Source organism: Dipodomys merriami, unplaced genomic scaffold, assembly GCF_024711535.1.
Source record: "Dipodomys merriami isolate MVZ:Mamm:240054 unplaced genomic scaffold, mDipMer1.0.p SCAF_139, whole genome shotgun sequence".
NCBI lineage: Eukaryota > Metazoa > Chordata > Mammalia > Rodentia > Heteromyidae > Dipodomys > Dipodomys merriami.
In genome coordinates this window covers 2,741,678-2,769,340 of record NW_027202704.1, presented here as the reverse complement: position 1 = coordinate 2,769,340, position 27,663 = coordinate 2,741,678, and the positions used below count along the sequence as shown (strand labels likewise).

The 27,663-nt window shown below is 42.3% G+C and overlaps 1 pseudogene; it reads left to right on the top strand.

Moving 5' to 3' along the window:
* Window positions 1-27,663, top strand: part of LOC138825642 (tubulin beta-2 chain-like) — a 174,596-nt pseudogene that overhangs the window by 136,838 nt on the left and 10,095 nt on the right.

Below are 27,663 nucleotides of genomic sequence, written 5' to 3'. Positions count from 1 at the left end.
ATACCACTCATTCTCCTAGGGACCATGGCAGAGAAGTCAGGCTGAGCTTTCTGTCAACTGGAGGTCATGAGTTGGTCACCTATCTTCTCCGTGCCTCATTTTCCCCAGCTACAAAACTGAACACAGTGAAGGATCTCCTTCCTCATGGGAATAGGATAAGGATGAAAGAGAACCATGTTTTGTTTCATAATCCCGTACATGTCACACGACTAATAACAGGCCCCATCTGAGCCCTTTCCCAGTTATCTTCCTGTCATATGCTCCCAGAATTGCCAAGAACCATATCTGACAGCCGCTCCCTCTGTGCCAGGCCCTGCTCCAGAGATCCCCCTATATTGATCCCTTGTTTCCTCACAACTGTCCCAGGAGGAGACTGAGGTACAATGGTGGAGGCCCAACCCAGAGCTTTACGGCTGCTGTAAACTAAGTTTAGGACAATCATCTAAACGGATGACTGAGCATGGCGCTATATGTCTACCATCCCAACTAAGGAGGACTAGGCCTCATGGCGCATGCCTGTCACAGATTGGAGGACCACGATCCAGCCCAGCCTGAGCACATATTGAGTGAGTCTCTATCTCGGAAATGCCCAAGACAGAAAGGCTTGGCTACCGTGGTAGAAGACCTGACTGGCAAGCCTAAGGCCTTGAGTTCAACCCTAATACACCAAAAAGAACGAGAGTCCCGGTGGCAGAGGATCATGCATATCATCCTAGCTACTCAGGAGGCTGAGATATGAAGATCACAGCAAAAGATTTAAAATAGGTTTGGCCTCACCCATCAGAAGTCAAGATGAGAAAACCCAGAGTCTGACATATGCTGGTGCACTCCATACCAGCAGGGCTCACCTCCTTACTAAGTGCTGGCCATGCTCTCTGTCCCCCTTGGAAGCCAACCCCTGTGGGCCCCATACCCAGGTCCTCCCAAGCTCCAGCTGCCACCAACCAGGCCCAAAGGAGTAGAGAGCACGAAGGCACACAGTTCCCTTGGTCTTATAATTTAATGTTGTTGAGTCCCCTTCAAGCGTCTCACACCACTTCCAGGCCCCCAGACCTCAGCCACAAAGCCCATGCATCCCCCAAATGTATCAGGCACAAGTTACCAAAGGACCCAGCCACCTTATTACAACCCACTTCTACACACACACACACAAATCCAGACCAGTGACAGAAGACTCGTCCATGCAGCACCTGCAATTTTCCAAATGATCACTCACCTGAGCACAGTCAGGTTATACAAGGAGGAAGACGATATCTCTCTCTCCCTCTCTCTCTCATGCACACACACAGACACAGACACACACAGACACAGACACAGACACAGACACACACACACACACACACACATACACACACACAAACAGACTCAGAGTAGTGCCTCTCCAGAGTTTGTTGGTTCCTCATCTGGGACAATGTACAAGCTAGTGCACGGGGCTTCCCTTGGAGGAATCAGGAGCTCCAACCCAAGGGGAGCACCACTCTAATGAAGCAGCACCACCCTACCTATCCCTTTCTCCAGGGCCAGACCCTTTACTCCCCATTCACCAAAACCCTAGTCCAGGACGCTGGGTGAAGGAGTCCCGAGACAAGCGGCTCCTCAGAGCCAGGGGAGGAAACAAGCAGGGGGTCATGGTGAACCCATAGGGGTGTCTGACCCCAGGTGGGGGTGGTGTTGGGGAAATGGATGGGGTCCTAAAGGCTACATACATGGACTTACTCCCTACTTCCAGCTTACATGCTTCTGGGCCACATGGCAGATTCTTGGGAAGGACAAGGAGACCAGATAGACTGGGAGCACCAGCAGAAGCTGGCAGAGCTGGGAAATGTGATCACTCTGTGAGAACTGTTGACAGTTGGGGGGAAGGGACAGGCTGGGTGTATGTGTATGTGAGTTTGGGGGGGTGTTCCTCCCAGATATTCACATTCTGCTCTGACCCCCAGCACTGTCACTTCCCTACTGGGCTCTTCTGGGACCCTCTCTTCAGGTGAAAGGGTGACTGAGCACAGAGGACAAGGGCTCACACAGCAAGAGAGACCTATTTTCTGCATCCAACACCCCCAGCCCCCAGAAAAAAGGAAAAGACCCAAGAAGGCAGGTGTGGAGGTGCTGCTCCCCACCTCTGACTAAAGCCACCAGGTTCCCACCAGGAAGAGGAAGGGTGTAGATGCGTGGCTGTGTGGTTCCCACTGCTCCAAGCCAGGGTCTCTGTGGTGCCCCCTCCTCACCCATCCCTGCATTTCCCTGTTTCCTGGGACACTGGCAGCTAGGGATGGGCGTGGGATCCCCTGGTCAACACCCACTCCCACCCCCACCCCTGGGGCACATTTGTTGCAGCGCCCTGGTCAGACTGTAGGGCATAAGGGAGCCGGAGGTCCAGTCGGGAAGGGGGGGGAAATCACATGGTGTGGGGGTCATAGGGTATGGGCCCAGGAGGAGGCCACTCACATGTGCTGCTGGGAGAAGCTGTTGGAGGCAGCTCCTGGTGGGTTCAAGCAGCGAAGGCAGTAGCATGGCAAATACTCAGGCCTGGAGCAGAGACAGGGGGCCTTGACCAGGTCAGGGCCACAAGCCTGCCTGTGGTGTGCCATCACCTGAGGACTCCAAGAGGTACCATGGGTCCAAGCAAGCAGTGCTAGGTTTGAAATGCAGTGCCGCGGAATGCTGAAGGGGACCGGGGCATGGGCAGGTGCGTGGCAAGGCTGAGCAAGGCCTCTCCTCTTACAGCTTGAGTCTTGATGACCACTCAGCCACCTCTACCTTCCTCAACTGTTGGTAGTGGTGTCAACAAACAGAGTAATCCCAGTGCTATCAGGCAGCATGGAATGGGGTGTGACCACCATTCTTATATCCCATTGGTCAGAAAGAACCATGAAAGAATGGGAGTATGGCCGGAATCCAGTGATGCAGGCAGAATGGGCAGAGTGAAGATGACAGTGGCTCCCCAGCCCCTTTCCCAGGGAACTGTGTCTAATTCAGTTGGGGACAAGAGGGTGACCGGCTTTAGATCGTTGTGTATGCCTGTTTGTTGCCAGTCCTGGACCTTAAACTCAGGATCTGGGCATAGTCTGTAAGCTGCTTTTGCTCGAGACTAGCCCTCAACCTCTGGAGCCACACAGCTCTACTTCTGACTTTGTTGGCATTGAAATTGGACAGGGGTCTCAAGGACTTTCCTGCCTACGGTGACTTTGACCATTGTCCTCCTATCACAGCCTTGTAAGTATCAAGGAGGACTGCTGAGAGCCACTGGTGCCTGCCTAATCATTGGTCTTGTTGATGTTCTGGCACAGACCTGTGAGTTCCCTATCCTGGGGTTGAAGTGGTGGGAGCTGGAGCTCACAGTTGGAATCCTGGTCCTGCCACCTCCAAATGGCAGGGGAACCTAAGAAACTCATTCTTTTTTTTTCTTTTTTTATTTATTTATTTTATTTTATTTTATTTGAGAACATACTGTACAGAGGGGCTACAATTACATGGGCAGGATAATGCATACATTTCTTACCAAGCATTGCAGCCTCCTCCTTTGTTTACCCTTCACATCCCTTCCCAGCCTCCCCCCTCCCCCCACCCAATTATACCCCCCTCCCCACCCCACACCGACATTGTAAAGTTGGTTTTGACATGACATTTTGTACTTCTCATTGTTGCAACAGGTCCACCTGAATCCTTAAACGACTTGTTTGTCCCCATCTCCTCCACATGTTATACTGACATCAAATATAGTGAAAGCGGGGGTTACACTGTGGGGGAGGGACATACAAAGCAACAAAGAAATAATCTTATAAATGCATTAGAAACACATGCATGAAAGAAATGAAAACATTAAAATACATATTTAAGGGTTAATTTTCCTAACATCACATTATCTGACCTTTTCCGTTTGACTCATACCTATACTAGATATTGCAAATAAGGGAAACCATGGGACCTATGCTTCTTTGGGCCTGGCTTACTTCACTTAATATAATTTTTTCCAAACCTTTCCATTTCCTAACAAATGGGGAAATGTCATTCTTTCTGATGGAGACATAGAATTCCATTGTGTATATATACCACATTTTCTTGATCCATTCATCTACTGAGGGGCATCTGGGTTGGTTCCATATCTTATCTATGGTAAATAATGCTGCAATAAACATTGTTGTGCTGGTAGCTTTAGTGTGGTCTTGTTTGTAAACATTTGAGTAAATGCCCAAAAGTGGGATTGCTGGATCATAGGGGAGATCTATGTGAAGTCTTTTGAGGAACCTCCATACTGCTTTCCAAAGTGGTTGAACAAGTTTACATTCCCACCAACAATGAAGTAAGGTTCCTTTCTGTCCACATCCCCTCCAGCATCTGTAAGAAACTCATTCTTATCCATAAGATTACCAATGGAATGTGATCAATGTCAAGACTGAATGAGTAGTTCTTGAATGATTCTAGGATCAAATTATACACAATTATAACCTAGGACACCGATCAATTTTAGTTAATACTTCATTAAACATTTAAATAATCACATTCATTAAATGGAGGCAGAACGAAATACCTAAGAATTGGACCTCACATAGGTGTAATTTTTTCTGCCAGGATTGGGATTTGAACTCATTGTCTGGATAACTCTGTTGCTCTGTGTGGAAGGGGAAGCTTGCCTCCTTGAAGTCAGGAAATTCAAGTCTGTTCCTTAGGCCTGAAATTGATCCCCAGCACTAAAAAACATCCTATTAATGTACATTTTAAATATATGATTTATATTCATATACAAATGTTCACTCCATATTACACTCAGTATAGTTATTCATTTTTGTTTTTCTTGTATTGACCATTTATTTTATTGACTATTATGACACATAGAACATTGATTACATAGGATTATAGGTCTGCATATGTATTTCACTTTATACCTGACACCCAGGACTTTCACAGAAAAGGAAAAAAAAATGTGTCACCATCAGCTTCTTACTCCACAATTAATTGTTTGGGAGTGCTGACATCTGAACTCATGGCCTACAAGACCAAATTCATGAATGAGTGAGTGTCAACAAGCCATCCTGGAGAAAATTGAGCTGACAGGCAGTTTCCAGGACCTGAGATCGAGCCCCAGGGGTTGACAAAATATGAACAGATTGACATGCGGATGACAGTACACTAATAAATATATATGTTTATAGAGTGCCAGAGATGTCTATACATTATTCAGTTATATAGACTCATTCCTACAAATTCTGGGGTATTTATTATGCCTCCATGTAATTAATGTTATTGTTTTCATCCTTAATAAACTATTAATTAAATCAGTGTCCTGAAATTATTGCATTCCTGTAAATAATAGTATTCTTTTAATGTTTCATAAATATTAAATAAAATCAATCAGCTTCCTGAAATCATCTTGTCTAATTTTATAGAAGAATCATTCACGATCAACTCATTCAACCGTGACATTGATAACATTCCTATGGATGGGAACGAGACTCTTAGTATCTCCTGCCATTGGTAGGTGTCAGGACGGGGATTTGAAATCAGGGCCTATGTTGCCACGTAGTCCTATGGCTTCCCCGATAGTCTACCAGCCTTCAGCAATGGAAGGTAAAATACCCTTTGCAACAGTGTCATTCGGACCCAGGAGGGTCACCTCACAAAGGAAGAAAACATAAAAAGGCCATCTTGCCACATTTTTCCTGTGATTTTTTTTTTCCCCTTCAAGGCCTAGGGATCTAGGATCCCAGGATCAGCTGTGGGTCCAGTGGCTGCACTTCAGCCTAGGGTGATCAAAGCTGAAGCAGAGTTGCCACGACCCGAGTTCAAGCCCCACTCTGGGAAAAAATAAAATAAAATAAATTTAGCTCCCTGGCTTGCAATTCCCACCATTTATTCTGCCAGGTTTTGGATTTGAACTCAGGGTCTGGGTAAATCTGCAGTGGATTTGAAGATAAGAACTTCAGGCTTGTTGACTAGGCCTGAATTCAAGCCCCAGCCTTTGAAAACATACTATTTATATAAAGATAGGCTTTGTACTTACCTATAGATGTTCAGTCCATACAAGTTTGGTGTGGTTTTTCCTTGTATTTATTGTTGTATTCATTTATTTACCATTGATTTTACTGTCTATGATGACACCCATTCCGTTTATTACATTAATTCTATCACATAGCATCTAGATTTGTAGACGTGTTCTCCATCATACCTGACACCCAGGACTCTCAAAGAAAAGGAAAACAAGTTTTACACTCAGCTTCTTACTCCATGATCCAATTGTTGGTAGTGCTGGAATCTGAACTCAGGCCCTTGCATGACTAATTGGCAAATAGGTCAATGTGAACACACCATCCTGTGAGCAACTAAGGAGGAAAGCCATTCCCAGGATATGACATTGATCCCCAGGGTGGGCCACAATAGTTATAAATTCATTGTTTAAACATAGGATCTATATTTACATATATGTGTGGACAGCATCTCGTGTTCGGTCTACTCCTTATCCATGGAGGTATTGTGTATTTTACTGCGTATGGTTACAGATATAACAGTGTTTACATGGATGACAACATATTGCCATGTCTATAGGGTTTCTTATGCATTCTCCATCCTAGTTGAGACCCAGGACGTTCGCAAGACAGGAAAATATGTGAATCGATTGGCTTCTCACATCAGGATTCATATTTTGGCTGTGTTGGGGTTTGAACTCAGAGCCTAGCAGGCCCAATTGAGGAAAGGGTCAATGTGAGGACACAGGTCTGTGAGCAATGAAGGAGATAGGCCATTCCCAGGACCTGACATCGAGTGCCAGAGAAGGCCAGATAGTCATAAATTCATAATTTAAACATAGGATCTATATTTACATACATGTGTGGGCAGCATCTTGCATTTAGTGCACTTCTCCTTATTTTGTTCCTAATTCATGGAGGTACTGTGTATTTTATTGCTTATAGGTATAACTGTGCTGACATGGATGACAAGCTGTTCCCATGGTTATAGGGTTGCCTATGAATTCATTCTCCATCCTAGTTGAGACCCAGGACTTTCACAGGAGAGGAAAATATTTGCAATGACTGGATTCTGACATCAGGATGAAACTTTTGTCAGTACTGGGATGTGAATTCAGGTCTGGGTAGCTCTGTTGAATTGTGGTGGAAAGGGAAGCTCACCATTCTTCAAGACTAGAATGTCAGGCCAGGTCCCAGGCCTGATTTGAAGCCCCAGCAATGGACAAAATAATAAGCCCACCTTTTTTAAACATAGGATCTCTCTTTACCTACAGGTGTGTTATGCAACTTGCATTCAGTGTAGTTATTCTTTTTATTTTGTGTCTTATTCATGATTATTGAGTATGATGACAGATATAACTGTGATGACATGGATGACAACCTATCCCCATGTCTATAGAGCTGACTATATAGTATTCTCCATCTGTGCTGAGACCCATGACTTTCACAGGACAGGAAAACAGATGGATCAATTGGCTTCTCACATCAGGGTGAAGCTTTTGGCAGTACTGGGATTTGAACTCAAGGCTTAGCAGGCCCAATTGGTGAATGGGACATGGTGAGCACACCAGCCTGTGAGCTACTAAGGAGCTTTGCCGTTCCCAGGACCTGAGATCAAGCCCCCCAGGGTAGGGGCCAATATAGTCATAAATTCCCAATTTAAACAGAGGACCTCTATTTCCATACATGGGTGGGCAGTAGCTTGCATTCTGTATAGTCATTCTCATTATTTTACCTTATTCATTGATGTGGTGTGTATTTTCTTGAGTATAGAATGACAAATATAACTGTGTTGACCTGGATGACAACCTATTCACATAAGTAGAGAGTTGCCTATGCATTCTCCATCCTAGCTGAGACCTAGAACATGCACAGCACAGAAAAAAAAGGTGCAAAGACTGGCTTCTCACATCAGGGTGAATTTTTGGCAGTGCTGGGATTTGAACTTGGGGCCTAGGAGGCCCAACTGTCCAATGGGTCCACATGTGCACTCCAGCCTGTGATCCATGAAGGAACTAGGCAGTTCCCAGGAACTGAAATCGAGCCCCAGGGATACCACAATAGACATCAATGCATCATTGAAACATGGGATGTACATTCACATCTGTGTGTGGACTGCATCGCTCATTTAGTGTAGTTATTCTCTCTATTTTGTATGCTATTCATGGATGTAGTGTGTATTTTCTTGTGTATATGATGACAGGTATAACTGTGCTGACATGGATGACAACCAATTTCCATGGCCACAGGGTGACTCATGCATTTTCCATCCTAGCTGAGACCCAGAACTTGCACAGGAAAGGAAAACAGGTGCAACGATTGGCTTCTGACATCAGGATGAGTCTTTTGGCAGTGCTGGGGTCTGAACTCAGGGCCTAGCAGGCCCAAGAGGTGAATGGTCCACGTGAGCACACCAGACTGTGAGCCACTAAGGAGCTAGGCCGTTCTCAGGACCTGAGATTGAGCCCCCAGGTGGAGGGTAGGGGGAGGGTGCACAGCAGTCATCCATTTATAAGCTGAAGATAGTATGCAAATAAGTACATATTTGTATAGAGTAGGAGAGATGGCCACCTATGATGGAATCGAATCTGCTGTGTGACTACTGATTCTTGGATCTTTCCTGATGCCTCCATTTCACAACTGATGATTATTGTCATGCTTCATCAAATCTTCATTGCAAATAAGCAATACCCCATGATTCTTGCCTGTCATTTCCTACTCCCATCACGCATGAACTACTGGTTCAAAGATGACATCAATCACATTCCATGACTCTTCCTAGTTCCATAAACTAATATCTAGGGATCTCCCTCCATACCGTTTTAATATGGTGGCTGAATTCAAGCCTCAGGCCTGGAAAACATACTCCTTATATGCATTTTAAAGATAGCACTTATACTTCCATACAGATGTTCAGTCCATATCGTGTTTGGTGTGGTAGGATTTATACTTCCATATAGATGTTCAGTCCATACTGTGTTTTGTGTGATTATTCATTTTATTTTTTGTTTTATTCATTTATTTACCATTTATTTTATTGACTCTGATGACACCTATACCATTTATTATATTGTTTATATTCTATCACATAGTATCTAGATTTTTAGATGTGTTCTCCTTCATGCCTGAAACACAGGGCTCTCCCAGAAAAGGAAAACATGTGTCACACTCAGCTTCTTAATTCAAGATTAAATTTTCACAGTGCTAGGATATGAACTCAGTGCCTAGCAGGCTCAATTCATGAATGGGTGAGTGTGAGCCTGGCAGCCTCTAGCCAATGAAGCTGTCAGGTGGTTCCCAGGTGTTCATAATGAGCCCCAGGTTTGGCCAAAACAGTGATACATGGATAGGCAGATGGTGATATACAAATAAATATATATTGGTAAAAAGTGCCAGAGCCGACTATGTATTATTGAATGACATCTACTACTTTCCTACGAACTCTTAGGTATTTATTATATGTCCATTGAAGGAATATTATTCTTTTCATGCTTAATAAACTATTAATTAAGATCAATCAGAATCCTAGGATTCTTGCATCCAATTTTAGACTAAACCAATGCATGAACTACTTTTTCAATCAGTATTCCTATGCATAGGAACGAGTCTCTTGGGATCTCCGCCACTGGTAGGTAGGTGTCAGGACAGGGATTTGAACCTGGGGCCTATGTTGACAGGTGGGCCTATGGCTTACCTGATAGCCCGCCAGCCTTCAGCAATGGCAGGTCAGGTTCACTTTGCAGCTGTGTCATTCAGAACCAGTAGGGTCACCCTGCAAAGAAAAAAATTATAACCCCCCCCCAACCCTCTGCAGCTCACTACTTTTGGTGCTGTTCCACTTTTTTTTTCTTCCTGCAAGCCCTCTTGGCTTGGGATCCCAGGATTGGCTTTGGGTCAAGAGGCTGCAGCCCAGCCTAGGGATATCAAAGCTCAGGCAGTGTTGCCATGATCTGAGTTCAAAACCCGTGGTTGGCAAAAAAAGAACAAACAAACAAACAAATAAATTATTTATTTATTTATTTAACTAAATTTAAAAAATAAAGCTTCCTGATTTGGAATTTCTGCTAGTTTTATTTTCTATCCTGGGATTTGAACTCAGCGTCTTGGTAAATCCATACCAATGTGAGGCAAGGTGCAGAGTCACCACTACTTTAGTTCAAACCCTGTGCCAAGCCAAAATTTAAAATTAAGTCACTGATCTTGGCAGGGGGAGGTAGTTGTGGAAATGGGAGGGAAGGGATAGTAGGGGGAAAACAAAGGAAGAGGCATCATACAAAAAATAAACAATTTAGTGCTCAGAGAAGGACTTTGGGGGTAAGGGAAAGATGTCTGAATAGCTGTACAAAATTCTACACTGCTTTTTTTTGAAATGTTCAGTATGGAACTGAATAAACATAAGTGCTTTCATCAAAAAAAATTGTCACTGTCTTGGAAATGGGGCCAGTATTTCTGCCATTGCTGGGATTTGATCTCACATTCCAGGTAACTCTTTTGCACCATGGGTAAAGGCAAAGCTTACAGTCCTTGAGGAAAACAAATTCAGGCTATAGTTCCCAAGGCCTGCAGTAAGGCCCTGCAATGGAAAAATATTTACGATATATACTTACATATGTATGTTTATTACATATTATTATTATTGTCATTGTTTTTTATTTTTATTTTATTCATTTATTCGTTGATTAATGTATTTAGTATTATTACATACATACATAATATTTATTACATTTTGTACATCTATTATAAAATTATACACAATAATTTAGGACATTGAGTCATTTTTCATTAATACTTTTTTAAGTGTTGAAATATGATACATAATGAAATGGAGGCATTTGTCACAGTCATCACATGTTTACAATGTGTCCCCAGTATGAGCTTTGTCTTATTCATTTTGGACAACTTCCTATAGGGATTTCTTTAGATGATTTATACTCAGAGGCTTTTTCTTGAGGATAGGCAAGTTGAGGGATAAATAGTAAGAGTGAAGCTGGGAATGTGGCTTATAGGTAGAGAGCTTGCTCAGCATGCATGAATACCAGGGTTTAAATCCTCAGTGCCACATACTCAGAAAAAGCCAGAAGCTGTGGAATGGCTCAAGTGGTAGAGTGTTATCCTTGAGAAAAAGAAGCTCAGAGACAGTACCCCGGGACCTATGTTCAAGCCTCAGCACTGGCAAAAACAATAGGCCAGATGCCGGTGGCTCCCACCTACAACCTTAGCTAATCAGGAGGCTGAGACCTCAAGACCACAGTTGAAAGACAGCCTAGCCAAGGAAAGCCTGTTAGACACTTACCTCCAATGAACCATCAAAAGACCCCACATGGAGCTGTGACTCAAGTGGTAGAGTGTTCACCTTGAGCTGAAGGGCTTAGGGATAGTGCCCAGGCTTGAGTTCGAGACACATATCTGGGAAAAAAAGTGAGGGTTAATCAAAGTACTTTTCCCCCAAAGAAGCATAGGTCCCATGGTTTCCCTTATTTGCAATATCTAGTATAGGTATGAGTCAAGCCGAAAAGGTCAGATAATGTGATGCTAGGAAAATGAACCCTTAAATATGTATTTTAATGTTTTCGTTTCTTTCATGCATGTATTTCTAATGCATTTATAAGATTATTTCTTTGTTGCTTTGTATGTCCCTCCCCCACAGTGTAACCCCCGTTTTCACTATATTTGATGTCAGTATAACATGTGGAGTAGATGGGGACAAACAAGTCGTTTAAGGATTCAGGTGGACCTGTTGCAACAATGAGAAGTACAAAATGTCATGTCAAAACCAGCTTTACAATGCCGGTGTGGGGGGGGGGAGGGGGGTATAATTGGGTGGGGGGAGGGGGGTAAAATTGGGTGGGGGGAGGGGGGAGGCGGGGAAGGGAAGTGAAGGGTAAACAAAGGAGGAGGCTGCAATGCTTGGTAAGAAATGTATCCATTATCCTGCCCATGTAATTGTAGCCCCTTTGTACAGTATGTTCTCAAATAAAATAAAATACAATTTAAAAAAAAAAAAAAAAAGAAAAAAAAAATCAAAGTACTTTTCCTATTTGTTAATTATGAGAACATTTTCTGGAAAATGAATGCTGGTGTACATCAGAATTGGAGTCAGAGCTCAATGTTCAAGTATAGCAGATTCATATGCTCAGGCTCTCTGTCTTTAGCATTATAACCTTGCTTTCTACAGGGTTCTGAAAGATCCAATGTTGAAAAGGTTAATATGCTCCCCAAGCCCTTTATGATGAGCAGTTGACTTGTATTTTCAATGTCATTACAGTTCTGAACTTAGCAGAGCAACAGAAGCTCATGCTTGTCAACCTCGCTTAGCAGTCTGAGGTCTGAGGATCACAGGGTGAAGACAGCCAGGGCAGGAATGTCTATGAGGCTCTGACTTCCACTTCACCACAGACAAAGCAGAAAGGGACTCATGTGGCAGAGCGCTAGCCTTAAGCCAAAGGAGCCCAGGGACAGAGCCTAGATCCACAATTCAAGCCCAAAGACCTGCAAGACATTTAAAGCAAAGGACAGAAAAAGAAGAAAAAAGCCAGTAACTCCCTTTGGGTTTGATCAATCTATTTCTGTCTTGGAAGCTCCTGAGGAGCTAGCAGGACAAGGACCAAAGAAGGACATGGACTAGGAGAGCAGGCCGAGTTCAAGGTTCAAGTGTAGCAGATCCATCTGCCCAGCCACTCACGTGAAGATTGTAATCATCTTGTGTCCTCCAGTGGGCTTCCGAAAGATCACATGTTCAAGAATTCCTGGGTTTCCCTTGGTGATGAGAAGTTACTTGCATTCTAAATGTTCTTAGAGTTCTCAAGCTATAAAAGCAGGAAAGAAACATCATTGACCCATCCTGCTAGCAGGAAGAACTCCAATGTAACACTTTATTTGAAGGACAGGAAACAGTTTCAAAAAAACTGGCTAGGTGCAGAGACCTAGGCCTGCAGGATTAGAAGGCAGAATGTATACACTCAACAAGGAAGTGAGCTGCAAAACCACTTCATTCATTCCAGGCACAGCCAGCAATGGGGGCAAACCTGAAATATTTGTTAGAGTCACACCAGGGTCAGGCTTTTCTCAGCCTCTTCAAACAATGACTAATTATCCTTCCTCCCTCAGGTGAAGGGAGCCTCAGGTTATCTTTAGGTTACCAATAGAGAGCCAGTTTAGTAGGGGAGAGGGGAGGAACAGAGTAGAAAAATACTGCTTTTTGGTCTTAGGGAGTAAGGTTCTTGACTCTCTATCTGTCAGATTTAAAGGCCCTTCTACCTCTGCCAGTCCATTCTCCTTCCTTCATTCTCCACATCATTAATGTACATCCCCAGTCCAAAGAGAGGCAGGGCCCTTTCTCTTCTGCCTCCAAGCATGTGAGCTAAAACTTGGCTCTGCCCTCTTGACTCTCGGGCCCTCCACTGCCTGAGAAGTGGGAGAGAGACAGTCTTCCTGCTCTGTGGTTATGTGAAGGCGATGCTGGTTTCCTGGCATACTGCAGAAGGCCTCATGGTGGGGAAGTGTTCCCTTCTTTCCTACTGACATCCAAGACCAGATTCACCTATCATCTGTCTATCTATCTGTCTCTCTCTCTCTCTCTCTCTCTCTCTCTCTCTCTCTCTCTCTCTCTCTCTCTCTCTCTCTCTCTCTCTCTCTCTCTCTCTCTCTGTCTGTCTATCTATCATCTATCTATCTATCTATCTATCTATCTGTCTGTCTGTCTGTCTGTCTGTCTGTCTGTTTGTCTGTCCGTCTGTCTATGTGTCTGTCTGTCTGTCTACCTACCTACCTACCTACCTGGTATCTCTTTGGCAGTTCTTGGGCCGAACTCAAGGCCTGGGCACTGTCTCTAGCACTCTGCTACTTGAGTCACAGCACCAATTCTGGCTTTTTCTGTGTATGTGCTACTGAGGAATCAAACCCAGGGCTTCTTGCATGCTGGGCAAACACTCTCTCACTAATCCACATTCCCAGCCCCCTCATCTTTTTCTTAATGGTAGTTTTTACATAAGTATGCTATCATTTTTCGTCCCCAAGTTAATTTTTCTGAATGGCTGTAATAACTATGAACCCTGATCTTCTCTTCCCCTGCCTGATTTGTGACTGTTCCTGTGTTGGCCTCATAATAAAATGTAAATAAAGGCTGCTGAGAGCTTAAGTGTGCATCATATAAGGATGCAGGCAGGGAGCCCCGGAAGAGAAAAGTGATGTGGGCCTGAAATGAAGAGAATGCTGCAGTATGCACAATGAGCATATCTGAAAAATAAATCAGTCAGTAAAAGGAGAAGCATTGCATAGGGTCTGTTTGCACTCAGGGAAGTAATATACACACATAAGTTGGTAGGAGGACACTGATACATAACTTGGCCTTCTCTTGTGGGCATCCCAGGGCTCAAACACAGGGCCCAATGCATTCCTGAGCTGTTTTGCTCAAGGCTGAGGCTCTACCACCGCCACAGCTCCACTTCCAGCCATCAGGTTGATAATTGAACATAAGCGCATCCCAGGCTTTACTGCCTGCTCGGACAGTATCTCCTGCTTGGCTTTATCTCTCAAAGCTGGAGCTCTAGCCTCTGGGCCACTGCTCCACTTCTGTTTTTCTGGTGGTTTATTGGAGATAAGAGTCTCACAGACTTTCCTGCTCAGGCTGGCTTTGAATGGTGATCTCCTGAGGAGGATTAAGCGGCTTTCCTTAGGGATTCACTGAGAAGCCGCTCCACACAAACCTTTAGTCTAAATCTCAAGAGGTTCTAGAGAAAAACAGAAACAGGAAGATGCTTCTAGTGTGTTCTAGATACTTAAGAGTGTAGACAAAAAAAAAACATTCATAATTTTATAGACAAAAGGAGCAATGCAGACAGTATGAAAATCGCTCAAGTTTTCAGTCCTCTCGTCCTGAGACAGTAAGTTCACTGCAGCTCAATGCTAAGTGACTGAACTGGCATGGCCTGTGGACATTTGCTCCAAAATCCTGGGACACTCATTTCTCATTTTTGGCTTCAAACCTGTAGCCAGAGGGGAAGATAAGGAGAGAAAATCCTTCTCAGAGAAGGCAGCTATAAAGAACATTGGGTAGTTTACTAATAAATTCAAACCATTGGAATGACCCTGTTAAGAAGTCAGATGTCCAGAGTAAAAAATGAAGAAGAAAAGAAAGGCAGGTGCCAGTGGCTGCTGACTGTAATTCCAGCTCCTCAGGAGGCTAAGATGTAGAGAACCTTAGTTTGCATCCAGCCAGTGTAGGAAATTTGACACTATTATATCTATGAGATCAGAGAAAAACCCAGAAATGGGGCTGTGAAATTTAATGCACTACCTCTGAGCAAAAGGAGTTCAGGGACAATGGCTAGGGTTAATGTCCAACCCCAGGACCTGCCCCCCACCAAAAAAGAAAAAGACGGTGTAGCTCTATGTATTTGTATATGGATGGATGTATCCCTATAGGTGAATCTCCAGAGTAGCTATGATGAATGGCACTGAACTAGGAAATTTGTTTTCAGTACAATGATTTCATAGCACAGACAGGGCTTTCAAGACATTGCATGTTCCAGGGCTCCCCTCACTGTTCCCAGTGTAGCCTGAGGGTTTCTCTGCATCCCAGGCCTGTTGGAAGAAGTCTCTCATTGTCTGGACAGGCAGACAAAAAGCCTCACTCCTGTACAGCTGTGTAACAAACAACTCCATCTGGGCCAATTAGTGAGGATGAGTGTGGGTAGGCTCTGAAAGTCAGGGAAAAAAAGGCCTCTTTGTACCACAAGCTATCTCACTCACCAGTACTCTGTTTTGACAGGAAGCCTTCATTTATGCCACCACCCTTGGCAGGCCAAATTTCCTGCACTTATCTTGCCTTTGTGAGACTAAATTCTGGTGTTCAGATACATTGTTCAATATAATTCAGGAGTCCTTCTGGCGGACAACTAGGGCACTGAACCTATTGAAATGTTTAATTGCAGGCAATGATGGGCCTATGATGCCTCTCCTAAGTTTCTGGAACCTTGGGAAATCAAGCACATGTCGGATATCACAACGCTTCTTATCATCTAGGGCTGGTGAAACTCATCAGGTTTTGAAATATTTGACCTGTCCTAGTTGGGCTCTGGGTGGCTAGGTTTTGGGGTTGAACACAGGGACTGAGTGCTGAACATGAGCTCAGTGCAGAAGCCCAGTGCTCTACCATTTGGTGTCACAGCTTCACTTCTGGTCTGTGTGTGTGTGTGTGTGTGTGTGTGTGTGTGTGTGTGTGTGTGTGTGTGTGTCCATGTGCATTCGTGCATACACCAGTCCTGGAGATTGAACTTAGGACCTAAGCAGTGTACCTAGTTTCTTTTGTACAAGGATATCTCTCTCCCACTTGAGCCACAGAGACACTTCAGGCTTTTTTCTAGTGATGTGGTCCTGAGAAATCATGCCCAGGGTTTCATATATGCAAAGCACTCTACCCCTAAGGCCCATTCCCAGCCCTCTGCTTCAGGTTTGTTAGTTTGTTTCTGTGTTTTTCTTGTTGTTGTTGTTGTCTGTTGTAGCAGTTAAAGTCTGGACCTGGGTGCTGTCCCTGAGCTCTTCAGATCAAGTCTTGTGCTCTACCACTTGAGCCACAGCACCACTTCAGGTTTCCTTGTGGTTCGTTGGAGTTAAGTTTCTCAAGGACTTTCCTGCCCAGCCTAGCTTTGAACCATGATCCTCAGATCTCATCCTCCTGAGTAGCTAGGATGACAGGCATGAGCCACAAACACCAAACTTCACTTCAGGTTTCTTAGTGGTCAATGGAGATAATAGTCTCCTGGGACCTTTTGTGTCTGAGATAGTTTGGAACCCAGATCCTCAGATCTCAGCTTCCTGAGATGGCAGGATGACAGACCTCAGCTATAGACCCCTAGGCAGTGGCACTCTGCTGCAAGCGGTTCCTTGGCTCCATGTGGTGGAGGGCTATCCTGAGCCCAGAGGTAAGGGTCAGTGCCTAGGCCCCAAGTTCAAGGTTCATGACTGAGTAAAAATAGAACAAAACAATTGTCTGCATAAGACAACTCACTAGCCTTCAGTAATACATAATTTTGTCCATGCCATGGGGACACATCTGAGCCACAATATTCTTTTTTTAATCAAACTCCTGTTTTTCTTTATTGTGAAAATACCGTACAGAGGGGTCACAATTACATTGGCAAAGTATTGAACACAATTTTTAGTAAGCATTGTTGCCTCCTCCTTTGTTTCCCCTTCCTATCCCTTCCCCCTCACTCCCCACCCCCCAAGTTGTAAAGTTCGTTTTTAGACATAATGAATTGTACATCTCATTGTGGCAATGGGTCCACCTGTATCCCTATTTAAACAATTTGCTTTTTCCCTTCCCCTCCATTAATTATACCAACATCAAATACAGTGAAAACAGGGGTTATACTGTGGGGGAGAGACCTACAAAGCAAAAAATAAATCATCTTATTAATATGTTAGAAACAACCACATGAAAGAAAAAACATTTGAATCCTTATGGTGTGGTTCATTTTGCCTAAGAGCAACATATCTGACATTTTCTGCTTTTCTCAGGCATATACTAGTTATTGCAAATAAGGAAAACCATGGGACCTATCTTTCTTTGGGCCTGTCTTACTTCACTTAATATAATTTTTTCCAAGTCTTTCCATTTCCTAACAAATGTGGCAATGTCATTTTTTCTTATGGAGGCATAGAATGTGATATATATATATATATATATATATATATATATATATATATATATATATATATCACATTTTTTGTCTGCAAAATCATCTCAGTTGTGGAGATCTTACAAGGACCGGATGAATGAATGTGCTCTATGAAGGACACAGCACGTGACAATCTTTGCATGACTCAACACACAGCACCCAATGCAGGACTCAGCACACTGCAACCTGTAAAGGACTCAGCACATAGCACCCTGTGCAAGACTCAGCACAGAGCACCCTATGAAGGGCTGAGCACATAGCTCTATTCCACAAATTGTCATTAGAATTAGGGTGGTTTCATCAGTATTACCCCTCTTTGAGGAACATTTCACAAACCACACAAGATCACATCTAATGGTTTAGAGGGCTGTTTTTTTTTGTGGGGGGTTAACCATGGGGCTTGAACTCAAAGCATGTGGATACTGTTCTAATAACATTTGCTCAGGGCTAGAGCTCTGCCACTAGGAGCCACATTTTAAAGAGTCTAACAGACTTCCTACCAGGGCTGGGTTTTAAAGCTCCCAAACAGTTAGGATGATGGGGTTAAGCCAGCCTTCAGCGTCTGGTTCCATGCAGCTGGGTTGCAGCGGTTTACATATAGCTAAGTCAGGTTAGGTGGCAGCTGTCAGCACCAGACTCCTAGTTTGCTCTGTGCTGATGTATTTGAAGTCCTGTCCTTATATCATTGCAGGTAGAACATTCTACCTTTTTTTGGCGGCAGTCCTGGGGCTTGAGTAAGGGCTTAGAAAATGTCCCTAAGTGTTGGTGCTCCAGGCTAGCATTTAATTGATTGAAAAACAGCAGAACTTCTGGATTTTCTGTTTATGTGGCACTGAGAAATCCAACCCAGGGCTTCTTGCTTACTAGGCGAGCACTCAATCACCGAGCCCCAGGAGTGAACGAGGTATAAATGGGTAGAGCTTCCTGTATATAAGTATTATATACACAAAAAGATAGATGTCTGTATATTATTGAATTATAGATAATATTACTACCAATTATTAGGTTTTAAATTATGTCTCCATTTAATGATGTGTCCCAGTTGAACAATTAATAAAGCATTAATAATTACTCAATATCCTGTTATTATTTATCATATATGTACATACATCCATACATATAATCACATATTTTATAAATGAGACAAATTAAATTATGCATCGTGTGTTACTACCCATTATTAGGTATTTAATTATGTCTCCATGTAATTTTTATTCTCTTAATGCTCAATAAAATATTAATTAAACTTAATCCAAGTCCTATAATTATTGCGTTGAATTTTATCCCAGAATGATTCACTACTAATTCAATCTGTTTTTCTTCCACCTATGTCATTTCTTACCTTTATGACATCCTATTGCATAGCATATAGATTTGCATACAATTTATACATCCTACCTGTCACCGAGCACTTTCAAAGAAGAGGAAAACGTGTCACACTCGGCTTCTCACTCCATGATTACATTTTTGGCAGAGCTGGTATCTAAACTCAGGGCCTAGAAGGCTCAGTTCATGAATGGGTGACTGCCAGCACAGCAGCCTCTAGCCAATTCAGCTGCCAGGCAGTTTCCAGGCCCTGAGATCGAGCCCTGTATGTTGACTCCATATTGCACTTAGTGTAGTTCTTCATTTTATTTTTTGTTTTATTTTATTTATTTACCATTTATTTTTATTGACTGTTATTACACATGAAACATTTACTACATTTATTACATAAGATATAGATTTGCCTATGTATAAACTGCACACCTGACACCCAGGACTTTCACAGAAAAGGAAAACATGTGTCACCATAGGCTTCTTACTCCACCATTCAATTTTTCTGAGGGCTGGCATCTGCACTCATAGCCTACATGGCCCAATTCATGAATGGGTGAGTGTCAGCACACCAGCCTGGGGCATATAGAGCTTACAAGAAGTTCCCAGCACCTGAGATCAAGCCCCAGGGGTTGACAAAATAAGAACAGATTGACATGCAGATGGTACTACACAAATAAATATAGATCTTTAAAGAGTGCCAGAGATGTCTATACATTCTTCAGTTATATAAACTACATTCCTAGCAATTCTTGGGTATTTATTATGCCTCCATGTAATTAATATTTTCATTTCCATCCTTAATGAAATATTGATGAAATCAACTACTGTCCTGAATCTATTGTGTCCATGTAATTAATAGTATTCTTTTAATGTGTCAAAAACTATCCATTAAAATCCATTGGCCTCTTAAAATCACTCTGTTTAATTTTATAGTATTATCATTAAGGAACAACTAATTCAACCTTGACATTCATAACCTTCTATTGGTATTCCTATGTATAGGAACCAGACTCTTAGGATCTCCCTGCATTGGTAGGGGTCAGGACCAGGCTTCGAACACAGGGCCTATGTGGCCGTGTTGGCCTATGGCTTCCTTGGTAGCCTGCCAGACTTCAGCAATGCCAGGTTAAAAACACTTTTCAGCCATGTCATTCAGACCCAGTATGGTCACCTTGCAAAAAAAACAAATGTAAAACCGGCAGCCATCTGCAAGTTGCTGATTTGTTTTTTTGTTTTTTGTTCTTGTTTTGGTTTTTGTTTTGTAAAAATACTGTACAAAGGGTTACAATTACATGGGCAAGATAATGAGTACATTTCTTATCAAACATTGTTGCCTCCTCCTATGTTTTCCTTCCCATCTCTTCCCATACCTTCCCTTACCCCTTAACAGAACCTCCCCCCCCCCAGCAATGTTGCAAAGTTCGTTTTTTGACATAATGACTTGTACATCTCATTGTTGCAATGGGTCCACCTGCATCCCTATTTAAACAAGACCCTCAGGTTATATTTTATTTTTCCATTTGGAGTGTGAATGCAGGCCCTGAGATCATAAGCAGCATCTTGAAGTGTATGGACAGCTGTATTGAGCTACAAGACTCACCTCAGAAAACAAGCAGAGGAAGTGGGATGCAAAATACACAATCTGAACCAATAGATCTATAGGTGACTGCGAGTCAATTTCCACATTAAAGGCATGAATACAAGGGTGAGTCCATTTGAAGAGAGGTCTCCAACAATTTCATGGGACCCCATGGACAAGCCTGGCAGGAAGACACGTGTGTGTGTGTGTGTGTGTGTGTGTGTGTGTGTGCCTGAAGGCTGGTCAGGGGCTCAGGCTTCTCTACCACTTCATCCACAGCTCCACTTCTGGCTTTTTTGGTAGTTGATTGGAGATGAGATTCTGATGGACTCTCCTACCAAGGCAGGCTTCGACTGTGATATTCAAATCCCAGCCTCATGAGTAGCTGGTATTAAAGAAGTGAGGCACTGGAACCTGTCAGGAATCCTCTTAAATACCAGAGCTATTCTTAGGGAGAAAGGAAACACCTCAGTCCAAAAGATGGTGTTGTTTTCATGTTTTAAAAGAAAAAATGCACTCAATACTAAAGTATGAAGTAATATTGAAGGAAAGAAAACAGCAAACTTTCATAAATCTGGCGTTGTGAAAGCCCATCAGACATGAGTCTTTCATATAGGAATCTATGTGGCAACTTTGAGACTCACCCATGTGGTCATGTGAACTGGTTGAAGACCTATTCTCACACTGACATACCTTCAAAAGTCTGGGATTCTGCTCTGTGAAAGATGTTTCCCAGTCACACTTGTAAGTCTCTTAGTTTTTCACACTTCTCATCCCTCATTCTTAGTATTCACCAAGTATCTTTTCCATTGCTGCTCCAGAAGGTGTTTTCAATGTCACTGTAAGGATTAATCTAATAAGAGAAACATGTTTGAAGAACTTTAATACTTATATTAATAATATCATTACTAATAAAGAGTATTATTCAAGAACTACTTTAAGATAAATAAAACATGATTTGGAGCAGTTATGTAGTTTGAATATTAAATATGATAACACACATATATTCCTAGGCCATTACAAATCTGTAGTTACTGCAATCTTACAATACATATATTCTTAAGAAAGAAAAAGTGTTGATAAGATAAGCAACCCAGTAGTTGTTGAATGAGATAAATATAGTGAGGACTTCTGTTGAGCTAGTACACACTGGTTCTTGCTCTGAAAGCATCACCTATCTGTTCTGAGAGCCAGTCAGGCTTAAGTAGGACACATGCTTCCGGATGACAGACCTGCCTGGCATTCACTGCCTAAGTCCATTCAGGCCCACAGCCCATAGGAAATATAGAACAACCTTCAGAACAGTCATCCTGACTTTAAAGCTCAAGCCTAGCTCATCAGCAGACTGATGTCTGAGGATTGTGGTTCAAAGTCACCCTGGGCAGCAAAGTCTGGAAGACCCTTATCTCCAGTTAACCACAAAAAAGCCACAGTGGGAGGGATAAACTGAGAGCAAGGGAAGGGGTGTAATTATCCCCCAAAAATGTATTCATTACCTGACAACTGTTTAATTTAACTGACTTAACTGTTACACCTCTGAACATCATATTCCTAATAATATTTTTTTAAGAAAATGAAAGATGAGGCTGGGAAGGTGGCTCAATGGTAGAGTGCTTGCCTTGCATTCATGAGGCCCTGAATTCAATTCCTCAGTACCATATAAGCAGAAAGAAAGCTGGAAGGGACGCTGTGGCTCAAGTGGTAGAGCACTAGCCTTGATCTGAAGAGATGAGGGACAGTGCCCAAGCCCATAATTCATGCCCATAACTGACAAAAAAATAAAGAAAAGGCAATAAAAAAGGAAGAGTATTGCTGCCAGGCTCAGTGGCCAAGCCTGTAATCCTAGCTATTCATGAGGCTGAGGATCAGTGATTGAAGCCAACTTGGGTAGGAAAGCCTATACGAATTTTATCTCAAATTATGAACAAAAAAAAAAATCTAGAAGTAGAGTTGTGGCTCCAGTGGTAAAGCAGTAGACTTGAGGGGAAAAACAAACTACAGGTATAGTATCCATTTCCTGATTGCAAGCCCCAGAAAGGCACAGAATAAAAGAAAGAAAGACACTATGAACTTGGTTTATCTGTACCTGAGATGTCTTTGTTAGAGACAATTATGGACTGAAACTCTGAACAGGGCATACTAGGTCTGGCATTTTTTCTGCACAAACTGTGTGCACAACCATCTTAAGTCCTTCGCTATTCTATAGTTGCAGGTTGCATTATCTTCTCACCATGGAATAGGTCCAGTATTTACTTTCCCTAGGGTACCTGCTTCCTTGTCTTCTGCTCTTTACTCATGGACAGCAGTATTTTAACTGAGAATGCAAGGAGGAGGATTGGCAATGCCTTGAAAAAGGGAATTTTCTAGAAGTGGGTGAGACGGTGGTGATAATGCCCAGGACCAGGTGAACATTTTGGTGATGATTGGGCATGGTGTGTCATTCTTTATCAATATGCTGAGGGGCCATGTACATGAAGAGGAGGCCTCAATGCCTCCTGGGGTCATTCAGACTACATAGATATAAGCCAGCTAATCTTCCTCTCACTTTCCCAGCATGGAGTTATGGGTCCTGCCGGTCAGGGGACTCATGCCCAAGTATGGACAGCTATCCACACAACATCCAGTTGTGTCCTCTACATTGTTACTACATTTAGAGCAGTGCAGCACAAATCACATGGAGCATGTCTAAATCATTAAAGGGATGGGAAAGTGGTTCTATGTTATATGGACCAAGACAGACAGAGAACACCATATAAATTCCCTTTCAGAGACCCCCCTTCTGTTCAATGGCCAAGAAAACATACAGGAAAACCTGCAGAAGGAGGAGCTATGTTCCTAACCTGGACCCTTCACTGCATGATTTCCCAAAGATTATGGATACAATGAAACTAAATCTCTCCAAGATGATGCACGAAGTCTCTCAGAGACCATTGCCCACATCTGTGAGGAGAGCATAGGAGGTAAAATGGACTGTCAGGGGAGGGGAATAGCCACAGAGTGTCTCCATGACATCTCTGGCATCCAGTATTCAGATAATTAGGGAAAGGTTATGAAAGCCTATTTGGTGTGGATAGTGAATCATTGCAGCAGGTGGCACAGAGGATGGGAAAGCGAGTTGAGGAGTACATGGGTCACATCAAGTCCCAAGATGTGCAGATCTACCATCAAGAGAGCTGGACATTATGTTGGATATGTTACATGATAGCCTTTGCTAATGCCATCTTAGACACGTGTTATACTACAGCGACTCTGCTGTCTACTACCACAAATGCATGGAAGAGAGATAGAAACTTGATACAGTTGCTGACATCACCAAGATCATCCTAAGGAAGAACTTCATAGACATTATCATCTGATTGTGTGTGGGGTCTGGGGTGGGGAGGGTGTATGTGTGGACACTAGGGATTCAACTCTGGGCCTGGACAGTGCCCCGAGCCTCTTTTGCTCAAGGCTTGTACTATAGCTCTTAAGCCACAGCTCCACTTTCAGCTTTTTTGATATTTTATTGGAGTCTCATAAGTATTTACTTACAAGGTAAACTTTAATTATGAGGTAATATGATTTTAAGGATGATATACTACTATGCAAATGCAATAAATAAAAATGGGAGGTAAAAAGACACTCTAAGGAGTATATAGGAAGTTTTATGAAATCCATCAAAGTATATCTTAAAAAAGTGTTATTAGTGACTTAAACAGCAGTGCTAAATTTTTTGTCCTGGATAAATGAATGCAGTCAGTTATTTCTGTTTAAATGTATAATGTTATTTTTCTCTTTTTACTGTTTGTAATCTATACTATTAATATTAATAGGTGTAGGAGACTCGAGCTGAGCTGTTGAACCTGGAAAAGGTTTGAGAGGTTGGAACACCACCTCAATAGTACTCAGAAAGCTGAGAGCTGACCATGCAAAGGTTAAAACACAGCTCTGTGAAGTAAGCCAGGCCCAAAGTTATTTGAAATAAATAGTATATGTCTGAGACAAACAGAAACTGTCAGACAAGTTGATGTTAGGTGAAATGAACCCCAAGATAAGGATTCAAATTTTTTTTCTTTCTTGAGATTGTTTCCAATATATTTATAAAATGATTTCTTTGTTGCTTTATATGTACCTCCCCCATGGTATTAGCCCTGCTTTCACTGTATTTGATGTTGGTATAATTTGTGGAAAGGAAGGGAAGAAAAACAAATTGTTTAAATAGGGATACTGGTGGACCCATTGCAACAATGAGATGTACAACACATTATGTCGAAAAGCAAACTTTACAACTTTGGGGGGGGTAGGAAGAGCGGGAGGGAGGGGTGGGGGGAGGAATGGGGGGAGGGATGGGAGATGGAAAGGGATAGGAAGGGAAAACAAAGGAGGAGGCAACAATGCTTGATAAAAAATGTACTCATTATCTTGCCCATGCAATTGTAACTCCTCTGTATGGTATTTTCACAATAAAAAAATCAATCAATAAATAAATATATAAATAGGGTTACAGGTGACCCCATTACAACAATGAAATGTATATGTATAAGATGTTATGTTGAAAAACAAACTTTACAACTTCAGTGGGGGGTGGAGGGAGAGAAGGGGGGTTGAGAGGGGAAGGGATGGTAAGGGGAAACAAAGGAGGAGGTAATAATGCTTGATAAGAAATGTACTTACTATCTTGCCAATGTAATTGTAACTCCTCTGTATGGTATTTTCACAATTTTACAAAAAAGCACAGCTCTGGAGAGGGTTAAGCTATTGCCCCCTTCCATAGTGCTTTAAAGGCCTTGAAGCCTGGGAGGTAAAAGAATTGACAACTTAACCTAGGAATCTAGATAAAATAGACCAAATGTCTGGATTTTCTCTGGGTTGCATTCTCCTTTCTCAAAACAAAAAGGGAACCAGTGTTTCTCAGTCACTGTGGTGGCTCTGATTGCAATATAGAAGCTTCATTTTTGCATGTATCCATGGTAACCTTCCCAGTGTGAATTCAAATAAATATGATTGCTTGTGTGACCTGGGGCCCAGGTGCCAGTAAGCCTTGGGACCCAAGGTCCTCATTGATTTTTTTTTTCTTTTTCTCTATACCTGTCTGGTATTTTCTAATTTTCTTCAGCTTGGTATCCTATTGCACTGCCTTGGGTTGCAATTAGCAACAAATATGAATATTCTTGAGTTGTAAAACATAAAAGACTTATAAACTTTCTTATCCCAGATGGCTTCAAACCACAATCCTCAGATCTAAGCCTTCTGAGTAGGATTACAGGCATAAGCCACTGGCAACCAGCAGGCATCTGAAGACTTGATGTCAGTGAGATCTTTCTTGGGGAATGTCTGCACATCTCAGTCCTCCTCAGCTCTGTTCCTTCCTGTTGCCCAAACAGAGTCACTTTCACTCCTTTATGTTCAAAATCCTTGAAGTTAGTGAACTGACTTGCCTGCCATGTACCTCCTTTCTATAAATACAATAGTGGGTTTTACTTCTTACCATCGATTAACTAAATTAACTGGGATCCACACAGAGGTGACATGTCCTTTTCTGGATTGCACACCGTACACCTATGTTTTACTTTATCTAATAAAGTTAACATAACTTACCTTGTTTGAGGTTTCTTAGTTCCCATATTTCTTCCTTCTCATCCCTCTTTCCCTTGCACAGAGGGAAGAACCATTTGGAATTGTGAAGAGTGAGTTTTTAGTCATTTTCTGAAAAGCTTTGCCAATGGATCCTGATTTCCAAGTCCTGAGTAACTGGCCTGTAAAGCCTTGTTCTTTAATCTCTCCTCAGCTGACACAAATGACCATATATATCTTAAAAAGGCTTTGGGAAATGAGTTCAGGTTATCAGTTAGGAATCCTTATTACCTGGTCACTGCGCATAAGTTGTTTTTGTTTTTTGTTTTGTTTTGTTTTGTTTGAATAGTGTACAATTAGTACCAGAATTAGACTTCCAAGTATTGTTTTTAAATTCAAAGCTAGCAGGCTCTCTTATTTGAACCACAGATCAACTTCTGCCCCATTCTCTTTATCTTTTGGTGGTAAATAGGACAGAAGTGTCCCACAGGAATTCAAGGGCACTACACAGTATCCTCAAATCTGAGGACTGTGGTTCACAGCCAGCCTGGGCAGGAAATTCAATGAGCCTCCTATTCCCAACTAATCAGCAAAAAGAAGTGGAACTGTGGCTGAAGTGGCAGAGCAGCAACCTTGAGCATAAAAAAAGCTAAGATAAAGCTAAGAAAAAAAAGTTTTAAAAAAGGTAAGTGAAAAACAGATCTAGCACTAAGACAACCACAAAATAAATTTTTAAAAAAGTACAAGAGAGCACAAAGAGTCTTAAAAATGATAAAAATTAACAAGAAACTGGTGGCTCACACTTGAAATTCTAGCTACTCAAAACACTGAAATTGAGCATTACTATTCCAAGCCAGCCAGGACAGGAAAGCCCATTGTGTGTGTGTGTGTGTGTTTGTGTGTGTGTGTGTGTTTGTGTGTGTGTGTAAAAAGCCCATTGTGTGTGTGTGTGTCTGTGTGTGTCTGTGTGTGTGTGTGTGTGTGTGTGTATGAGTGTGTGTGTGTTCCTTTCTGGGATATGATCTAGAAGATTTGCTTGACCATTTCCAATCTTTTGGAGGTTAATTTGAGATAAGAATCTCATGAACTTTCCTTGTCCTCTGACAATGAACCGCAATCAGTATAATTCAGGACCTTGTGGGAGTGTCTATACTTACCTCCTACTAACCACCAAAACCAAAAAATGAACCAAATTGCAACTGTTACTAAACTTTTAGAGCATTCTATCCTTCAGCAAGATTGGTGAGGCCCTAAAAACAAGACAGAGAACCAACAAATAAATAAATGTATGTGAAGAAGAAAAGAGCCAATTAGTTTTTTATAATATAGACTCATATCTTTAATCCAAGCTGAAATGTAAAGATTACAGTTCGAATCCAGCCTGGGCAGGAAAGTCCAACTAACTTCTTTTTGAGTGTGCTAGACATGGGCTTGAACTTGAGGGTTTTTACTCAAGTTTAAAAATACTACTTCCTGTCTCATGTGGTTAATTGGAGATGAGTCTGATGGACTTTCTAGCCCAGGCTGGCTTTAAACTGTAATCCTTAGATTTTAGAATACTGTGTAGTGC